A 16,830-nucleotide genomic window follows, 5' to 3' on the forward strand; every position below is an offset into this window, starting at 1 on the left:
AACTCGGAGAGTCTAACGCCGAGCTGGTGGTACTTCGGGCGGAGAAGGATAAAGCTATAGACAATTATCTGGACTCGGAGGAGTTTGCCCAATCTATGAGGATTAGGGATGATTCAGTCTTTCCCGAGTTTTTTAGGACTGGTTGGGACACGGCCCTTGGGACCGTGAACGAGGCTTGTCCTGATATTAACCCGGCGGACTACATCTGCCCTGATGACGAGGCTTTGCTACAGAGGTTTCGTACCCGAGTAGTTGTCTCGGACCATGTTCCTCAGGATCCACTTCTTCCTCCTCCCGAGTCTTCTTCCAGACCTGCTGAGGATGACAGCTCTTCCTCCTCCGAGACGACGGAGACATCTAGCGAGAGCGGAGAAGACGATGATATGGACGCCGAGGGCACCTCAGCTCCTTAGAGCTTTTTCAGCCTTGCATGGCTTGTCTTATTGTATTGACTTAATTGTATTCAAAACTTATTACCCTTCGGGGCTTATATTTTATATGTTGCTTTTCTTGCCTCTTTCTGTTTAATATGCATTTGAGCCTTAAACATCCTTGGATTGAAGTAATTTCAAACTCTTTAATATGAAGTCTGGTTTTTCAAAACCTTACATAGCATGGGTTCGACCCTAATCAATAATAACTAGACAATGTAAATTCTACTGGAATATAAAATCCTACGCAAGCAAAGCTTCCAGGTGCTTTTAAACCTACTTGTCACAATGACAAGTGAGAATCGTACTTCGCCTATCTTACACGTAGTAAACCTTCAGGTTTTGTGCGTGCCAGGTCCTCGGGACTTCAAAACCATCCATAGTCTCGAGCTTGTAGGTTCCTCTACCTTGAACGCTCTTGACTCTGTACGGCCCTTCCCAATTTGGGGCAAGCTTCCCTTTTTGTCCAACACCAGATGCTTCTATCTTCCTCAAGACTAGATCGCCTTGTTTAAAAAACCTTTCTTTAACCCTTAGGTTGTAGTAGAATGAAGCTTTTTTCTGATATTCTACTATCTTTGCATGTGCCTTATCTCGCACTTCATCGATCAAATCCAGGGCTAACCTCTGACCTTCCCCATTTTCCTCTGCGTTGAAAGCCTGAATCCTTGGAGAGGAATGTGATATCTCCACGGGAACTACTGCTTCTGCCCCATATGCCAACAAGAAGGGAGTTGCTCCCGTCGTGACTCTACAGGTAGTCCTATAGGCCCATAATATGGGAAGTATCTCGTCCACCCAATTATTTCTTGACTTCTCGATCCTCTTCTTTAATCCATCCAGGATTATCCGATTTGCTACCTCCGCTTGCCCATTGGCTTGCGGGTGAGCTACAGAGGTGAATCGTAACTCAATTTCATTTTCTTCACAATACTTCTTGAATTCCTCATTGTTGAATTGCGTTCCATTGTCAGTGACGAGGATACGGGGAATTCCATATCGGCACATAATGTTTTCCCACAGGAATTGTGCAACCTGCTTAGTTGTGATTTTGGCCAAAGGTTTGGCTTCGATCCACTTGGTGAAATAATCAATGGCTACAATCAGAAATTTCCTTTGTGCCGTGGCCATAGGAAAAGGCCCTAGAATATCCATCCCCCACATGGCAAAGGGAATAGGTGAGTTGATAGAGGTCAGCATCTCGGGGGGTTGTCTAACAATTGGTGCATGCTTTTGACAGCGGTCACACTTCTTCACATATTCTTTGGCATCAGCCATCATTTTTGGCCAATAAAAGCCTAAACGGGTTAACTTATGAGCCAAGGCCCTGCCCCCCAAGTGCTGCCCGCAAATGCCTTCATGCACTTCCTCAAGAGCCAAGCGTGCCTCATCGGGCCTGAGACACCTCAAGTAAGGAACCACGAAAGATCTCTTATATAGAATCCCATCTATCAAAGAGTACCTTAGTGCTCGAACAGTTAACTTCCGTGCCTCAATTGTATCGCTTGGCAACCAACCGGTCTGAATGTGAGCCTTGATGGGATCAATCCATGACGTCCCCAAGCCTACGGGAGCCACAAGCTTAACATCTATGCTTCGTGTCTTCAAAACACGGAAGTACACACTTCCTGAACTTTCTTCAATCTCAGACGAAGCAAACTTTGATAGCGCATCTGCTTTAGCATTTTCTTCCCTTGGAATGTGTTCAACATGGCATTCATTAAATTGGGTCATCACAGCGCTTACTAGGCGAACATACTTTGCCATCGTATCATCCCTTGCTTCAAATTCTCCCTTTACCTGGGATATGATCAACTTCGAGTCTCCACGGACCTTTAAGTTTTTGACTCTAAGTGTCCCAGCTAGACCAAGGCCAGCAATCAGGGCTTCATACTCTGCCTCATTGTTTGTGGTTGGGAAGTCTAGCTTCATGGCATACTCAATTAAGAATCCATCAGGGCTTTGCAAAACCAACCCTGCTCCACTGGAATTTGTTTTTGATGCTCCATCAAAATAGAGAACCCAATATTCTTTCTCCTTGTCCCCATTGTCGACTCCCTTGTCTTGAGGTGTGGTATCTTCCTGCCCCCCGACTTCTTGGTTGGGTATGGTACATTCCACCACGAAGTCAGCTAGTGCCTGGGCTTTTATGGCCATACGTGGCTTATACTTGAGATCGAACTCTCCCAACTCTATTGCCCACTTAATCAGTCTCCCACTTGCCTTGGGACTGTGAATGATATTTCTCAGTGGCTGATTTGTTAGCACTTCAATTTGGTGAGCTTGAAAATAAGGACGCAGCTTTCTTGAAGCCATTACCAAGGCTAAAGCGAATTTCTCAATGGCTGAATAATTCAACTCAGCACCATGCAAAATTTTGCTGACATAGTATACGGGTTTCTGGACTTTTAGTTCCTCCTTAACCAACACCGCGCTCAAGGCGCTTTCTGAAACAGCCAAGTACAAGAATAAAACTTCACCCAGAACTGGCTTGGCCAACAACGGGGCCTGGCCCATATACTTCTTTAACTCTTCAAATGCCTTCTGATTTTCCTCACTCCATACAAAGTCTTTAATGTTCTTTAATGACTTGAAGAATGACAAGCACTTGTCTCCTGACTTGGAGATGAATCGTCCTAGCGCAGCAACCCTTCCTGTGAGTTTCTGAACATCCTTGACAGTTTTTGGAGGTTCCATGTCCAGGATTGCCTTTATTTTATCGGGGTTAGCCTCAATTCCCCTCTTTGAGACCATCAATCCCAAGAATTTTCCAGATCCTACTCCGAAAGCACACTTCGTGGGATTCAACATCATCTTGTGGTACCTCAGGACCTCAAAAGCTTCCCTCAAATGGGTTATATGATCAGTCTTTACTAGACTCTTGACTAGCATGTCATCAACATAGACTTCCATAGTCTTCCCAATAAGATCCTTAAAAATTTTATTCACCAACCTTTGATAGGTGGCTCCTGCATTCTTGAGACCAAACGCCATAACAAGATAACAATAAACACCAAAGTCAGTGATAAATGATACCTTTGGAATGTCATCCTTATGCATTTTGATCTGGTTGTATCCGCTAAACCCATCCATGAAACTCAGCATCTCATGTCCAGCGGTGGCATCAATCAAAGTATCAATTCTAGGCAGCGGAAAACAGTCTTTGGGGCATGCATCATTCAGATCGGTGAAGTCTATACACATCCTCCACTTTCCATTAGCCTTCTTCACCATTACAGGGTTTGCTAACCACTCCGGAAATTGAATCTCCTCAATGAAACCAGCCTCTAAGAGCTTTTCCACTTCCTGCTTTATAGCCTCTTGTCTTTCCGGGGCAAAATTTCTTTTCTTTTGTTTCACTGTCTTCCGGCTTGGATCCACGTTTAACTTGTGGGTAATTAACTCCGGGTCTATGCCTGGCATATCAGCTGCTGACCATGCAAACACATCACTATTTTCTTGCAAAAATTTCACTAACTTCCCTCTAAGGGGCTCCTCTAATGTAGCTCCAATGAAAGTCATCCTCTCAGGATTCTTGGGATCTAAAGGAACCGAAACCAATTCTTCTGCTGGCCTTCCTCTATTCTCATCACTTTCTCGAACATCCATATCTTCAATAGGAAGAACCTGCCCCCCGACTCCATCTGCCCTCAAAGAGGCCACATAACAGCTTCTAGCCATTTTTTGATCTCCTCTCTCTTCTCCAATCCCGTTTCGGGTGGGAAACTTCATGACTGAATGGTAGGAAGAGGGGACTGCCTTGAAGGCATGTATCCCTGTTCTCCCCATGATAGCATTATAAGTTGAACTAGCCTTTACCACCACAAAATCCAGCATCTGCGTTGCTTGCCTTGGCTCCGTACCTATGGTGGTTGGCAATTTAATTATCCCTTCCACAGGACATTCTACTCCAGCAAATCCATATATCGGCATGTCGGTTGGTGTCAACTGGGAGTCGTTATACCCCATCCTTAGAAAGGTGTCGTGGAGCAAGATATCCACAGAAGCACCATTATCCACAAGGACCCTCTTAACCGGGCTATTTCCTATTATCGGCGTTATGACCAGCGGGTCGTCATGGGGAAACTTCACACCCTCTAGGTCGGAATCATCAAAAGCCAATGTTACTTCTGTCCTGGCCCTCTTCGGGGCTTCTCCAACAATATGCATAACCTCTCTAGTATATGCCTTTCTGGAATTTTTGGACAATCCCGCAGCAGTTGGACCTCCAAAGATCGTGTTTATCACAGGCCCTCGAGGTCTCGGCCCTCCATAAATGGTGTTTATAACTGGTCCTCTAGGTTGGGGATTCCGCCCCTGATCATCTTGGTCCCTCCTACGATCTTCAAAGTTCTTCCTTCCATTATTATTTCTGTCTCCCCCATCTCCAGTATACTTGTTCAATCTTCCTTTTCGAATCAAAAACTCAATTTCATCTTTCAACTGCCTACACTCATCGGTGTCATGGCCAACATCTTTGTGAAACCTGCAATACTTGCCCTTATCTAGCTTGGCGGGATCAGCCTTCAAGGGCTTAGGCCAGCGAATATCTCTGTCTTTCTCAATCTCCATCAAAATCTGACTTCTGGGAGCATTCAGCTTAGCGTATTCAGTGAACTTTTGCCCAGGTCCTCCCTTCTTGGGGGTTGAATCAGGGTTTTGTTCGGTTCTAGGATATTTGTCCTTAGCGATATACTCCAAATCAGTTTTTCGTTTCTTGCCTCCAGTGGGCTCATTACTTACTACGGTCTTCCTCATACTTTCTTCAACCTTGATATACTTCCCTGCCCTCTCTTGGAGCTGCAACATGCTCTCAGGGGGTCGTTTGGCCAAAGACATCTTAAAAAACTCATCCCTAGTTCCTTGTTGCAGTGCTATCATGGCTACCTTATCATCAAGGTCTGGGACTTTTAAAGCCTCCTTTGTAAAACGATTCAGGTAATCTCTTAAGGATTCCTTAGCTCCCTGCACAAGACTCATAAGAGATGCTGAACTTTTCTCATGGACTCTTCCACTGATGAATTGCTTAATAAAAGCCTGACTTAATTCTCTGAATGATCCAATAGAATTTGGGGGTAGGCGACTGTACCATCTTTGAGCCATACCCGACAGGGTTTGAGGAAAGGCCCGACATTTTATAGCATCATTCACGGGTTGCAGCAGCAGTGCATTAGAGAATGTCCTAACATGATTAGCGGGGTCTCCCGTGCCATCATAGGCTTTGATAGTGGGCATCTTGAATTTCCTTGAGATATGGGCATTCATTATCTCTTCTGTGAAGGGTGAAGTTGGATCATCAGGATCTCCAAGGGGAAGGAGATTGCTTGGATCAGTTCTTGGGACAGCAGCCCTTCTTCTTACCGGACCATCCAGGTCTATGATAGGAGGAGGATTTCTCCCCCTAGGTGGTATGTGGGTTCTGGTGGCTTGGTGAGCCTCCAAGTCACGCCTCAGCCTTTGGATTTCAGCCTCATGAGCCCTGATCTTTTCCTGCACTTCTTGGGGATTCGCCCCTGGGGTGCTTTGGGGGCGTTGCCTTCCATCGGCCATTGGCTCTTTTCCAGGACGCCTCCTTCTCGGGGCCACTTCATCATCCGAAGATTCGGAGTCTCTCTCAGTGTATGGACCAGAAAATTCCCGATCCTCAGGGATAGGATCCAAACCTCGTATATAGGGGGGCGACCGCCCTCGTGCTTCACTTCGCCCAGCATATCCGCTTCCTCCAACCTCAGGGTGAAGGGGCATCCCATAAGGGGGGTTAGTAGTAACAACAGTTGAATATTCATACCCGACGGGTCGAGAATTCACAGGTATATGTACTTGTTGAACTTGAGGATTCGTACCTTGAATAGTCGGGGGAGTTGTCCCTTGTGGCTGAGGTTGAGTTGCCCCTGTCTGGGCTTCCCCCTGAGTAGATGCATAAGTTGAATGGGGAGGAACCTCCACGGTTGATGAAATCACCTGGGTTGTCCCTGATGGTGTTCCCTCCTCCAGAGTGCTGGTTGTTCTCCGTGTTCTCGCCATGGTTGTTGTTCCGTTTTTCCCACAGACGGCGCCAAATGTTATGGATTAAAACTACTATATATAATTGCTGTATTTAATACTAAGGAACGTGAGCTCCAAGGCTCGATTTGACTGCTCTTGTGTTTCGTGACTCAATCTGCCTTAACAAGATGCCTACGTACCTTGCTGATTGCCAAGGATCAAGTCAAAAAACGTAGTTCTGATTGGTGGGGGTGAGACCCTTTATATAGATGTTGGTGGTCCTTGAATTGGACTTGGTATAGGAGACTTGGTGGACAAGCCTCTGAATTAGGATAGACTTAGGAGTCCTAGGAAGTAGGAAGCTGATTCCTTATCCTTTTAGGTCCCCTTGAGGCTAATCTCTAAGGATTTATATCCTTATCGGGACTCTTTTCAACATCTGATTTCTCCCTTATTAATTAATTACGAAATTAATTAATAATCAGGGCTTTTGGGCCTTTTTTATTCCACCAGGCCTGATCTGGTCCATCAGGCTTAACCTTTCTGGTCTGAATATCATATATCTTTTTATTGGGCCTAGCAGCCCACAGTTTGTACAATTAATGCAGTATTTAATTATACAATCATAATTTATTTATCCCTATCAATTAGATATATCATTTAAATTTTTTTAATAAAATTATATTTGTTTAAACTTTGTTTTGGAAGTTGTTAGCATACTTTTTAGGAAGGTGTTAACCAACCGACCAAACGAAATCATGTTTCGCTTGTAATAGTATTAGTAATATTTTTTTTAAAATATTTTTTTTTTAATTTTTTCTTTATTTATTAATTATATTGCTATATTATAATTTGAATTACTAAAATTAATTTTGAAAGTGTTTAGTTCCCTATAAAAAGGTAAGAAAAAAGTTGAGTGCAATTAAAGATCAAGTTGAATAATAATTGATAGAGTTTGTAGTTATATTAGATATATGATTTAATTTTCTTTTAATAAAAAAGTTTTGTTTAAACTTTATTTTGAAAAATATTAACATACTTTTTAACAAGATTTTAACCAACCGAACAAACAAATAATGTTTCACTTATATCAGTATAATATACATAAGAAACTTTTGTGGAATACATGGTGCTAAGTTTGGATCATCGTTATAACTAATTAATTAGATTAACTTCAAATTCGTCTTCATTTCTCAGCAATTACGGATACATATTTATATAAAATTTATGTTTTAAATTACTTCGTTGATTTGTGCATAACTAAATAATATTTATTTTGTTATATTCATTACAATTACATATTAAAATAATACTATTAATCGGAGTATATTTATTCTCAATAATTAATAAATATTTTTTTATATAAAAAATTTAATTTCGATTTTTATGCTTCTTACATGTTATCGGCCGTAATAATCAATATTGTAAAATTCGCTAGGCATACGAGAAGGGTTGGGGTACCGCCTAGCGCTTAATCGGTCAGGAGGAGATTAATCGGATCATTAATCAGCTGTATTTAAATAATATTTTTATAATACCCCCGACTTAAAAATAAATATTAGATGGAATGAATGGAATAAATATTCTAATTATGTGTTACTTGACATCTGTGTTCGATATTTACACGCGATAAAATTTGCGAATTTTAATTTTTATATAGCTAAAATAAAGTATAGATAATTTTGATATTTTTCTAGCAATTTATATGTCATTATATAATTTTATAAACGATTTATAGATTTAGTTACTTATTTTTCAAATTAGATATTAATTATTTTAAATAATCGGAAATTGTCCAACTTCAACGGCTTTTACGTTTTCACCACCCAGAAGTTTCGGGAAAACTCATTTATATCTTAATTTGATTATTTTGAGCATTTTCCGTATTTTGACCTTTTCAATCCGAAGTACGATTTTACCCATACGATTCTCGGTACAAATTTTACGATATTATTTTCATTTCGGTAAACCGATAAACAATATATTTTTAATATACGAGATATTTTGATTAAAATCCTATCCTATTTTTTCGTAGTACGTGCAATCCTATATTATATTTTCATAATACGTGCAATCATATCTTATATTTTCGTAGTACATGCAATCTTATCTTATCTTTCCGTAACCATAAATAGCCCTTACAGTACCTTGTTGAGGAAAAAAGATAAACAAACAGTAAAATCTTATAATTACCCAGAGAAAATACGTGTATTCATAGTGTTCTTCATAATCAAACGAGGATTCGAAGGCGTTAGCGAACTCCGGTTTTAACGTGCAAGTAGTCGAATCGAAACTCGTAACAAGTATGAAATCAAAGTTAAGCTCTAAGCTAGTACTTTGAGAATATTAAACGGAAGTTGTTGCGGTTAAAATATGAAAGTCTTGGGGTATAAGGTAAGTAAAGTACTCAACTGCAACACAAGAATAGTTGAATTATATGAACGTGTTTTGAATATCTATCTGCTCTACTTGGTGATAGTTGATATGATTTGTGTTGTTGTGATTGTTGTGAACATGTTGTGTACTTGATGATCACTTAAACAAAATGTCTAAGTAGATTTTACTTAGTAAAATTATGTAGCACTCGACGGATAAGAGTTTTAGTCCCGACGGATAACTCATTATAGTCCCGACGGATGATTAACTTATTATCCATCGAGTGAGTAGCTTATGTAATAATAAGTTTGTAGCACAGTGATGTATGCACCTTTATATAGAATCTGTAGTAGCATATAAGTCATGTTGACTTTAACTAGATATGCAGAATAGGTTGATTAAATGTACATAAGCAATGTCTTGTAATTCTGTATAAGTGAAATGAAGTCAAGTGCCAAAATAGCTACCGACGGATGATTAACAAAGCTTCAACGGATGATCAAATGACTATCAACGGATGTTTAACATAGCAGTCGACAGATGATCAATTAAGTCATCGACGGATGATCTGAAAGTCGACGGATGATCTTATCAAGATTCAAACATCAATTGAACAGTGAAAGCTGACACACAGCCGTCGAGTTGGATACAAACACACTGTGGAAGCCCATTAACTGGGTAATAGAGGACGAAAAATAGCAAAGATCAAGACTGTTAGATTTTATATTTGTTCAGTTCTTTTGACTTTGTAATCTTGGTAATATATAAACTAAGAGAGTAGCAAATAGAAAAAATAACTGAGATAGCTGAGAAACATAAAAAAACAGAGAAATCTTTGTAAGCACAATCTTTAGCATTTTCTGTATTCTCAGCAGTTCTATTTTGTAAGCAGCTGTGAGCATTTCTGCACACAGAGTCCTCTCGATATATTATATATCTCTCTGGTGAAATTGTTTAAATCCACCAGAAAGTTTTTAAAGACTCTTGTTTTTAATTACTTATGTTTTGATTCATTCAAGTTTACATTCCGCATTGTGCTAATCAAAACAAATATATCCATAATCGAGTTGAACATTTTTATTTCAAGAAAAAGGTTCAAGTATTCCATTCAACCCCCCTTCTGTAATTCTTGCTATATTGTTAAGGCACTAACAGTGATTATATAGATGTTACGTTAATTTGGATATCATATGTTGTTAAGATATGCGATAATTTTTATTGATATTGAGTTAGCAAGTGTTGCTAAATATATGAATTGAATAAGTTATAATTAAAGATATAAGCTAATGTTGGATTGTGCCATTGTTTCGAGAAGATGAGTTATAATAAGCCTTGTGTAGGCTCAAATCTTTTGTAGACTCATAAGGGTAGCCTTGTAGGGGTAGGTCACATTCGATTATCGAATATAAATTAAAATTGCCTCTTCCATTTTGTTAAGATCTATGTGATTTGAGGTTTAATTGATAAGATGCCACAGAGCATGGCCGCCTTAGGTCTTGAGCTCGATGGGGTAACGATGGAATAAGGTATGCAATGAGCCACTCTGTTCGTTAGGGCGCCAGAGGAGGTTTCCCATGGGATATTGTATGATGTGATAAGCAAGCCCTGCAGTCAATTTCGAATCGAACAATGTGCACAAGAGAAATGTCTTTGAGACTGATAAAGAATAAAGATAAAAGGAAATACATTCAAGTACATGTTGAGTTGCATATGTGTATTATTTAATTTATCACTACTAGAAATAGTGCCTACGACATCACCTATTTAACATCGGTTAGAAATGTCACCGATGTTAAAAGCAGATTTAACATCGGTCGCTTTAAAACCGATATTAAAGGCATTGTAAGACATCAGTATCTCAACCAACCGATGTCTATAATCGTTTTTAGAAAAAAATAAAAAAGGCCCGCTTCTTTCTTTCCCCCGTTAATACACCAAAAAATTCCCCCCTTAACAAAATTTTTATTTCCCCCCATCAGAACAAAATTTTACTTTTCCCTCTTCCTACTTTTTCATCGACTCTCTCTCTCTCTCTCTCTCTACTTCATCTCTACTCTCTCTCTCTCTCCCTCTACTATCTCAAACTTCATCTCTACTCTCTCTCTATTCTCCTCACTCACTCAACTGTGTCTCTTAATCCTTTATCAATCTGAATTTCCTAAACCTGTCTCAAACCATAAAAACCCTAATTTGTAGAAACCCCTAAATAAGCTTGTAATCTTTGAAATTGAGCTGTAATTGCTCTGATTCTTGGTAAATAACCTTCAAAAGTGTTGGATCTATTCGATTACTGTGTGAAAAATATGTAAGCTTCTAATTTATTTTCAATTTTTATGTTTTGATTTTTTAATCGGGCTCTTTGGAGATTTTTTTAGAGGTGGTATATATATAGAGAGAGAGACACATGTGTGTGTGTGTGTATTTATGTGTATATGTGTGTGTTTATGAGATTATTCCATCCAGGCATCAATATCAATAATTTGGTTGCAACAGGTGCTATGTCTATGCAACATGTGCTACCTTGTTTATTATATGTGTTGAATTTGGATACTTAATCTTTGCTTATCTAAGGGCTATTTGTGTGTTGCTTTAATTCCTTGGGATGGTAATGTAGCAGTATTATGATATATATATAGTTTAGATAGTGCACTAAGAAGATCTGCGCAACATGGGGTGTTTCATGTCAAAAGTATCAGAATATCTATGCCTTTTGTTTTTGATACCGTAAATGCCATGATTCGAGTTTCTTTCATTCCTTATCAATTTTGAGCTTTACAATAACTCTCTTCATATGGTTGTGCATATTTGTTATATGATACCCAGGTCGGAAGCAGCAGAGCAAAGTGGTGAAATTTTATGATCTATGTCTGGCCCAATAGTTAGTAGGTCAGGATGTTTGATATATGTTAGGGCGAAAACACGCGCTAATATTCACGCAAGTATACGCGTTCGCAAGTAGTATAAGATATAAATCAGATTCGTTCCCACAGAGACTGGTTTAGGTTAAGTTCAATTTATGCACCTATGCAACAATGTATGGTTATCGCTCAATGCTAAGACAAATAACAAATTGGGTTTTTATTAAACTAAGAGATTATACTAAATAACATTAACTAAGAGAATTGAAGTTGAATTACTATATATGACAAACATGGGATCCTAACTTCATTAAATACTTCATTCAATAGCCTTCTCGTTCTTAACCTTAGCATGTGATGGTGATGACACTAATCAGATAACATGAAACTGATAAACGCCAACTTTCATTGCACGAGTACCATTCTACCAGACATCCACAAAAGAGATAGAAGCTAAATAGGCACCAATTATATTGAGACCCTATATGTCTATAGAATTTGACAACATAACGGTTTAAGAACAAGTTATCTATCTTGATTACATAGGGCAAGTAAAACGGTTAGAGTTACCTACGAATCATGCATAACAAATACATGAACCTATGCTAGCATGGCAAGTTCTAAACCTCTATATTCACTGTCGCTTCAATAGAGATTAACACGCTATCTTATATGTTAGCTATGCACATAAGACGAATAAGCACAACCATACTAGGATATCAATCAATCACCACACACCAAGATATCGAAACAATTAACTATTGAAATCCATAAGTAAATCCGCTAGAATCCCATGACAACGATTAGCCCATAATCGAACTCATCGTCACCATGGGTTCCAATGAAAGCATGGTATAAACAAGGTCTTAATAAACTAAATAATAATCAAAGTACGAATAAACAAGATCTAGGTTCAACAAGAACGAAAACGAGCATCCAAAGTTACAACTAATTCAAAGAATCACAAGTTAAAAACAAGATCTTCTTTTTCAGAGTTGTTCTGTGCTTCTAGGCCTTCTCCTTGGTATCCCAATCTTTCCGGATGATGAAAACCCTTTTTTTTAAGTATATATACGCCCCTAGTGGAGCTGGACCCTTAAAATCGTCAAATTCTACTCAAAAAAGGCTTTTTCAGCGAAATCAGCGACCAGCCGCCTCCTGAGCGGCCGCTCAGCTCTGCTGAGCGGGCGCTCAGTTACTGACTGGAAAAATATTTTGATGAATCTTGTTTTGGCCATAACTTGAGTTCTACTCGTCAGAATTAGGCGATTCAACTGCCCACGCGAAGCTATTGAGATTCTCTACAACTTGACAATGGCCTTGGCTTCCAATTCTGATCACTTTTAATCATATTTCCTTTAAAAGCTCTTTTCTTCATTTAACTGATACCTGAAATGTATTAACACAAAAACACATCAAAATACCAACAACTTGAGTCCAAAACACCAATTTAAGCTTGTAATAAAGCATTCCAAGTGGATATAAAATCCACTTATCACACCCCTAAACTTGAATCGATGTTTGACCTCAAGCATAACAGACTCAAAACTACAAAACAAACCTAATGCATGAATGCAACTATGTGAATGCAACTAAATGATAATGCAATCGATCCCCTCAGAATAACCATAACCAAATGAATAAACCAATGCCTCTAAAAATGCAATAACTTGAAACAGAGTTCGAATAAATCCCAAAAACCAAATCACAAACCAGAAACGTGCGTGTGTGGATGCTTAACAGATATACTCTCGATACTAGATCAATAACCATAACTTATCTATCATTGAAACAATTAAAAGTTTATAAACAGAATAGACAATAAACGCATTATGACTCACAACACCTCCTTTCTACTAGAGTTATACAAGGATTCACACTATTATTGAACACATAGCAAAGATGCTTATTTGACCGTGCAATGAATGAGGTCCCAGAAGACTTATGCAATAATACCCATGTAGCGAGCGTTAGGTTAGCGGATCCCAGACTATAAAAGCCTTAGGTCACTAGGCACAAAGTCCCCTAGAACTTAATAACTCGAGTATTAAAGATCTCACTCTTGATCAATTATGCATAAACACATACTTTTTTTCTTTCTTTTTTTTCTCTTTTTTCTTTTTTTTCCTTTTTTTTCAACACTTTCTGAATGAGTGCGTTTCGCTCCATCTCATTCAACCCTAGACTACTCATAAAAATATGAGCCGGCTACTAGCCATTTGACACCTAGCCTTACAACAACTAGCAATGAAATCCAAGTTTTTCTCCAGATAAAAAAAAATCAGTGTTTTTACGTCATTACGAGAATATCACAAATTCTAAATATAACCAAGTGATTAAATCTCAACAACAAACAAGTATGATCATGATCTAGATCAAAAGCAACCCTATAAGACTTTGTGAAAATATTTATTTCTGGCATGCAAATCAATTCATTAAGACTTAAACATCCCTCTATTCCTCATCACCACACTCAAATCAACATCAACTTATCCAATATCATAGTTCATCTTAAGGGATCATGCTAAATATACATGCAAATGCAACTATATGAAATTACATAAAAACAAACAAATATGTCCTAAATGAACAATCATGCAAAAATATGAATGAACTACAACTAAACATGCAACATAAATCTATATGAATCTATATGGACACACACTACTAATCCTTACATTATCACCCCCAAACTTAAAATTTTCAATGTCCTCATTGAAGGTAATAATAAGGATTTCAGGCATACCTAGTCGTCGGAAAGATCACCCTCTTCGGATGGAGGATCAGGTGGTCAATCAACCTCGCCACTAGTGTCTCAGAAAATAGTACCGAAAGCGTGTGTCAAATCTTCAGCAAAATGACGGTGAATGTCGTGCATGACCTCCATACGCCTAATTACTCGCCTGTACTGCTCGTCACCAACACCAGTCCTATCAACTACCTGCTGCACATGAGAAGAACCCTCTATAGGCACTGGAGGATCCGTTCGGCTACCCTCTACATCATCAAAGATATATCCCAACCCCTTGTCAGGGGGTGCACCTAAGAATGAATAACTCAAGTGATTTGGTAGTGGGTTGAGCTCAAGTGTAGGAGCATCTTCAATAGACGACTCGAGACGATCCTGAGAAATTTTCAGCTCTGCTAACCCAAGAGAATCGAATGGCACATCCAACTTCCTCTTCCACAGAGGTGCATTCAAAATCTGAATTTGCTCTACTTTAAAGCACTCCTCTTTAGCTATGGGTAATTTTATTTCCTTGAACACATTGAAAGTGACCTTCTGATCATGAACCTTCATCGTAAGCTCTCCTTTTTGCACATCGATCATAGTTTGGCCTGTAGCCAAGAATGGTCTTCCCAAGATAATGGGAATCTTCTTATCTTCCTCGAAATCAAGAATTACAAAGTCAGCAGGGAAGAATAGTTTATCCACCTTGACCAAGACATCCTCCACTATACCTCGTGGATAAGCGATGGAACGGTCAGCTAGTTGCAATGACATGTATATTGGTTTCGGCTCAGGCAGACCAAGCTTCTTGAAGATAGATAAGGGCATCATATTGATGCTAGCTCCTAAATCACATAAACACTTATCGAACGACAAGTTTCCGATGGTACAAGGAATAGTGAAGCTTCCAGGATCTTTAAGCTTCGGAGGCAACTTCTGTTGCAGCACAGCACTGCATTCCTCCGTTAGAGCAACGGTCTCTAAGTCATCGAGCTTCACTTTCCGAGAGAGAATACCTTTCATAAACCTCGCATAGCTAGGCATCTGTTCAAGAGCTTCAGCGAAAGGTATGTTGATATGAAGTTTCTTGAACACCTCCAGAAACTTCTCAAACTGTTTATCCAGCTTTTTCTTCTGCAGCCTTTTAGGAAAAGGAGGTGGAGGATAAATCTGTTTCTCCCCTGTATTACCCTCAGGAGGAGTGTGTTCCACAGTAGTCTTCCTTAGTTCCACCTCTACTTCCTTCTGCACATCTTCTTCAGCCACAACTGCATTTTCTGAATCTTGAGATTTTTCTGGCTCTTCGTCTTGCTGAACTTGGGGGCTTGTGACCTTTCCAGACCATAAGGTGATGGCGTTCACCTGTTCTTCAACTTCCCTCTTTCCTGGATTGGCTTCTGTATCACTAGGAAGCGTTCCTGGTGGTCGATTCAATAAGGCATTAGCAATTTGCCCTATTTGGTTCTCCAGACTCTTGATAGAAACAGCTTGGCTTTGGCATATAAGAGCCTGGTTTTTGCACATAAGCCTCAACTCCTCTAATTCAGATTTTTCATTCGAAGATAGACTTGCATCATGAGTTTGTTGTTGAAATTGGAGTTGTTGCTGAAAACCAAGAGAGTTGAACAGCTTATTTCCAAACGGCTGGAACGGCTGTTGCATCACATTCTGATTGTTGCTCCAGTTGAAGTTAGGATGATTCTAGTTGTCAGGATGATAAGTGTCTGGAACTGGTTGTTGCGATCTCTGAAAGTTGCTCACAAACTAAGCTGAGTCGCTAGATATAGCGCATTGCTCTGTCGCATACGGACCTGCACACAGCTCACAAACACTAATTATCTGCTTAACACCATAGTTAGCCAGAGAATCGATCTTCACAGACAACACCTTTAGTTGAGCAGTGATAGCCGTAGCTGTATCCACTTCAAGAACTCCTGCTACCTTGCCCTGTGGATATCTCTTGGTTGGATACTGATATTCATTAGCAGCCATCAGTTCAATTAGATCATAAGCTTCCTTATAGCTCTTTGCCCATAATGCTCCGTCTGATGCTGCATCGAGCATGGGTCTAGACTGTGCTCCCAACCCATTGTAAAAACAAGTGATGATCATCCAATCAGGAATTCCATGATGAGGACACTTCCTAAGCATCTCCTTGTAGCGCTCCCAAGCTTCACTTAGCGATTCTCCCGTTTGCTGCGCAAATTGAGTAATAGCATTCCTGAGTGCAGCTGTCTTCGCCATAGGGAAGAATTTAGTAAGAAACTTCTGAGCAAGATCTTCCCAAATAGTAATCGAACCAGCTGGTAGAGAGTGTAACCAGCTCTTAGCCTTGTCCTTCAGAGAGAATGGGAACAGTCTCAGCTTCACAGCATCTTCAGAAACACCGTTGAACTTGAAGGTGTCGCATATTTCAATAAAATCCCTAATGTGTGTATTGGGATCTTCC

General features: G+C 39.5%; 1 non-coding gene across 1 annotated transcript; it reads left to right on the forward strand.

The window, feature by feature from the left end:
* Positions 1–16,503: 16,503 nt before the first annotated feature.
* Positions 16,504–16,610, forward strand: LOC141669923 (small nucleolar RNA R71). The gene has a single exon (XR_012554172.1). It is a non-coding gene; the product is annotated as a small nucleolar RNA R71 (small nucleolar RNA).
* The last annotated feature ends 220 nt before the right edge of the window (positions 16,611–16,830 follow it).

Source organism: Apium graveolens, chromosome 6, assembly GCF_009905375.1.
Source record: "Apium graveolens cultivar Ventura chromosome 6, ASM990537v1, whole genome shotgun sequence".
NCBI lineage: Eukaryota > Viridiplantae > Streptophyta > Magnoliopsida > Apiales > Apiaceae > Apium > Apium graveolens.